At 31.9% G+C, this 5,921-nt stretch overlaps 1 pseudogene; it reads left to right on the plus strand.

Annotated features, from left to right (window-relative positions):
* Positions 1-1,541: 1,541 nt before the first annotated feature.
* Positions 1,542-5,157, plus strand: LOC125834614 (receptor-like protein Cf-9; annotated as a pseudogene).
* The last annotated feature ends 764 nt before the right edge of the window (positions 5,158-5,921 follow it).

Genomic DNA, 5,921 nt, shown 5'->3' on the forward strand with positions numbered 1-5,921 from the left:
CGAGGTTTTATGCCAACAAAAGGATAATTGGTATATCAACAATTATACAAGAGCTAGCAAATAACTATTTAAATGGAAACGCTATATGGAGCTACTATGCAAGAGACCAACTAATGATTTATTCCAATTCAAGGGAGCTAAGGAAAATAGATATGGATGAAGTCCAAAGATGGATTTTATCACTACTTAAGCCAGAAGAACGACCTACGACACGAGCATTAAAAGAAGGATTTATTTCGGCAGAATTATTAACCAGATATTGCAAGCTAATTGGTCACAAATACCCTGACCATATATGTTCAAAATGTAACGGAGAAGATAATATAATCTCAGACGTCCAGCTGGAATAAAGAGATAAAGACGAAAGCAGATGATAAGAAGATAAGATGATGAAGATGAGATGCGGACAAAATAAAAAGATGAGATAAGAGTAAAATTATTTGTCTTGTAAAATAGTCAATAAAGTATGGTGTGAATAGTAGTGTGTCATAATAAGGATGGGCATGTGCAAGGGATGGTAGGGGGTGTAATTTATTAAGTGGACAAGTGTATGGTGTGACATAAGTAGAAGGTATGGGATTGTAAGATAAGTGTAAATTATATATATGATTTCAAATATAGAATATATTCTTTAATTTTAAATTTTATTTTTTTCAATAAAAAAAAGAAACATTTCTCAGTTAACTATGGACAGTCATATAACTATCTTTGATTTATGTACACTGTCAATCGAGAAGTCAAATATAAGATCCAACAAAAAGATAATCATATATTATATTATAACTTATAAAATAAAAATTAATATACAAAAATAGGTCTAAAAAATAAAGTGTAGTTGTTATCCACATGTTCATATAACATCTAAACAGATTAAGTGGAATACACGTGCAAAGAACATCTGGTTAGATGACAAGAAAAGTACACAACAAAATGGTCTATAAGGTAATATTACTGAGATGCGACTAAATACGTGATTGAAACTCATCAAATTGAAATAAATTTATACATTATTGCATTTAACTAATAAAATTTTTCGTTGATCATCTTCATAGGTTCATGTGAATAAGAGATATATATGATGATGCACATTGAACATTCACAAAAGAATCTGCAATATTATTTTGTTCAAAATTTATTATTCAAATCTTCGCTTAAATTTTCTGAATTGATAACCACCTGCAACGCACGTATATATATATATATATATATATATATATATATATTTAGTGTGTGTGGTTGTTAAAGTATTACAAAACAAATACTTTTTGTGTGTCTATGATAAAGTACTAGACACACTAATATTGATATAAAATGACCAGGTGACCTTCCTAGAATTGATTACTCCAAAGAAACAATTAAATGTACATAGTAAATTGGAAAATATACTATGCTTAATTTGTTGTATATATACCTCATAAAAATCATTGAATCGAGATCAAAACAAAGATTTCTTGATTTCTTCTCTACCAACTTAATTAGTTTTGAGCATTTTAGTGCAGAAATATTAAATAAAGTTTTGATATATATTTTTAGGTGCGAAAATGGGAAATGGAAATCTTGCATTGTTTCTGCTATACGCGTTTCTCTGTCGACTTGCTTTCTTTTCGTCCTTATCTCATTTGTGCCCCAAAGATCAATCTCATGGTCTTATACAATTCAAGCACATCTTTACAATAAGTCCTAATCCTTCTGGTTATTGTTTCGACATAACAGACCACTTGATTCAGTCATATCCAAAAACACTTTCGTCGAACAGGAAAATAAATTTTTGCTCTTGGGATGGAGTTCATTTTGACGAAATGACAGGACAAGTGATTCAGCTTAACCTCACCTGCAGCAAACTTCAAGGCAAGTTTCATTCCAATAGTAGCCTCTTTAAACTCTCCAATATCAAAAGGCCTGATTTATCTTATAATAATTTCTCTGGGTCGTACATTTCACCTAAATTTGGTGAGCTTTCTAGTTTGATACATCTTGATTTTTCAGATTCAAGGTTTACAGGTCTAATCTTTGAAGAAATATCTCATCTTTCTAAATTACAAGTTCTTTGTATTCATAATGATCCATATGGTCTTATATTCAGACCTCACAATTTTAAACTGCTCCTTAAGAACTTGACCCAATTAAGAGTGCTTGACCTTAGCTATGTAAACATCTCTTCTGCTATTCCTTTAAATTTCTCTTCTTAATTAACTACTCTACAAGAATACACAATTATATGGGATATTGCCCGAAAGAGTTTTACACCTTTCCAACTTGGAATCTCTTTATTTAGAAGATAATCCCAGCTCACTGTTAAGTTTCCCACAACCAAATGGAAGAGCAGTGCATCACTTATGGAGTTATATCTCTATAGTGTGAATTATATTGGGAAATACCTGAATCATTTAGTCATCTAACTTCATTGTGCTTATTGACAATAACTTCTTGTAATCTCTCAGGGTCTATTCCAAAACCTCTATGGAATCACACTAACATAGAGAAGTTGGCCCTTGGTTATAACCATCTTGAAGGACCAATTTCCGATTTCTTTATATTTGGAAAGCTCTGGTTGTTATCACTTGGGAAAAACAACTTTGATGGCCAGCTTGAGTTGTTAGCCTTTAAAATATGCCGAACTCAACTTAAATGGCTAGATTTTTCATCCAATTTGCTAACATGTCCAATTCCTTCTAATGTAAGTGGTTTGCAAAACCTAGGATCACTCAGCTTGTCATCAAACCACTTGAATGGGAATATACCATCATGTATATTCTCCCTCCCATCACTTGAATGGTTAGACTTGAGTGATAACCATTTCAGTGGAAACATTCGGGACTTTAATTCCAAATCATTGTTTCTTGTTATTCTAAAACAAAATAAATTGCAAGGTCCTATTCCAAAGTCACTCCGAAACCAGCAGCTCCTACAGTTTCTTCTCCTATCACAAAATAATTTTAGTGAAAAGATCGCTTCAATAGTCTGCAATCTAAAAACACAACAAGTGCTATATTTGGGAAGCAATAATTTGGATGGAACAATCCCACTATGTTTGGGTGAGATTAGTGAACTTTGGGCTTTAGATTTAAGCAACAATAGCCTTAGCGTGACAACTAATACTAATTTTATTATAGGGACAATTAATACTAATTTTAGTATTGGAAACAAACTTTGAGTCATCAAATTTGGTGGGAATAAGTTAGAGGGTAAAGTCCCGCAATCTTTGATCAACAAATTTTTTGAAGTTCTTGATTTATGTAACAATGAGTTGAGTGACACATTGCCTAAATGGTTGGGACCCCTACCTTATTTGTAGATTTTAAACTTGAGATCAAATAAGTTCTATTGCCCTATAAAAGATTCAAGGAGTGACAACTTGTTTGATCAAATTCTAATCATAGGTCTCTCATCCAATGTATTTAGTGGAGATTTACCAGTGAGCCTTTTTGATAATTTTGAAACCATAAAAATATTAAGCGAGAGCAGGGGAACCCGAGGGTATGTAGGAACTGTATATTCTCCTTATTACACTAATTCCATGATATTGACAACAAAGGGACGGGATCTTGAACATCCTCGAGTTTTGACTACAGAAATAATCATCGATTTCTCAATGAATAGATTTGAAGGCTATATTCCAAGTATTATTTGAGATCTCATTGGACTTCGTGCATTGAACTTATCTTATAATGTCTTGGAAGGTCATATATAGTGTCACTACACCAATTATTTGTACTTGAATCATTAGATCTCTCATTCAACAAAATCAGCAGAAAAATTCCACAACATCTTGCATCCCTCACATTTCTTGTAGTCTTAAATCTCCTTGGCAATCATCTTGTTGGATTCATCGGCAAAGGAAAACTATTTAATACGTTTGAGAACAGATCATACCAAGGCAATGATATGTTATGTGGATTTCCACTCTCAAAAGATTGTGGCGTTGATGAAGGGGTACCACAAACAACAACTAAATATAGGCTTGATCAAGAAGAAGAAGAAGAAGAAGGAGATTCAACATTTACAAGTTGGCTTACGGTTCTCATGTGTTACGGTTGTGGACTTGTTATTGGACTGTCCATAATATACATAATGTTGTCAACTCAATATCCAACATGATTTCGAGGATGGATGTATAATTGGAACAGAAAATACTTAACAGAATGAAAACACACAGAAAAGAAATTAGTATAGTGTATAACCTCAAGGTATTCAACTTAATCTCTATCCTCTAGAAGATTACATCTTATATATCCATAAATTTTATGCCTCCTTCATCGTTAAAGCTTTTAACTTTAATTCTTCATTTTTAAAAATTGCAGGATTCAAGTCTACTGCATTGCTGGGATGCGAATAAAAGTTTTTACATTCATAGTTTGTGATGTTACATAAAGTGTTTGTGTTTTGTTTCATAGTTTGTGATGTTTCATGAAGTGTTCGTCAAACATAGCAAGACTTATCTGGGTGTTTCTCGTTTTCTCTTCAAAAAATGTGTATGTACGGCGAGGATAGTGCCAATGATAATTGCTCCATAACAACATGATCATTCAAGTATGTATTGATTCTTCAATTAATTCAGATAAAGCAGCCAAATTCAAGATGCTCTATAAGCTTATAGTATTAAAATATCATTAGTGATGTTGTTAAAGGGGGATCTCTTAATTCCGGTTCATATTCGTATTGATGTATAGATATTTAACAATAAAACAGAACATGCTAAAAATCTTAAGGATTTTTTAAAATTAACAAATCCCATATACCAGAACTCACAATGATATATCATCTTAGTTACTATCAGTATATAAGACTCTTAACACTAAATGCGACGATCTAAAGCCTCCACATAACTATAAATGTCTTGAATGCGTGATTCCTAAATTCCTCCAGGTCTTTCTGATGACATCATAATACCAATATAAAACACATAATTCTCTTTCCGGAGTCTTATTTAAAATCCAATAGTCAATGTATCCACTACCCACTCCACAAATTATGACTGCTAATTTATCATTCACCTCTATCAACTCGTAAGAGTACACTCAGTGAGATGCATTCCACAATGCAATAATTTCGATTTTTTCAAATTCAACATCAAATACTGCTATTGCACGTTCCGAAACCTTAAAATTGGAACACAGAACTATTACGAGAATGAAAAGGCACAAGAAAAGATATTAGTGTGATGCAAATAAAAGCTTTTACTTTCCTAGTTTGTGATGTTTTGGAAGTGTGTATTTCCCTATATATAAAAGCATTAGTTTTCATTTATGAATAGTTTGTTACATATTCAGTGTAATTATTAGTTATCTAATTGGATTCGACTGCAAAGTTCAGTTAATGCATATAAACATTTGAGCTTCAATTTTCTTATTGAACACTTCTTGGTCAAAAGACTGTAGAATGACCTCAAGTTAAGATTTTTTATTTGCCCAACAAACTTCTTCTTGTCAAAATTACGTAGAAAGTGCAATACTTTGTTTTTAAGGTATAAAGAGGTATTTTAAGTTCATATGACAAGTGGAATTCTGTCGTTTCTGAATCTGATTTTACGGATATCCATACAACTCACTCTATAACCCGTCCACATGGAGCAAAATTCTTTTTGGACGGAAGGGAATTTTATTATACTGCTGATCAGCAAAACGAAGATGAAAATACCTCTGCTTTCGGCAGTACTAGACACAAATACTAGTATTTCATTGTTCCTCTATTTTATAAAGAAAAAGCAAAGTATAAATGTTTATGTAGCCATCCAAAAAAGTTTTTACAGATACAAAAAATAAAGTACAATATAGCCGCAAAAAATAGTTATAATTTTTTTTTTGTTTTTTCTCTTTTACCCCTCACATTTTTTTACTTTTATTCTCATAATCTTACACTAAAAATGAAAGGGAAAAATTAAATAAGACTAAGGGACTCAAATATTGATAAGCAAATAAATC

The sequence above is a fragment of the Solanum verrucosum genome, unplaced genomic scaffold (genome assembly GCF_900185275.1).
Source record: "Solanum verrucosum unplaced genomic scaffold, falcon-dt-bn FXZP01000116.1, whole genome shotgun sequence".
Taxonomy (NCBI): Eukaryota; Viridiplantae; Streptophyta; class Magnoliopsida; order Solanales; family Solanaceae; genus Solanum; species Solanum verrucosum.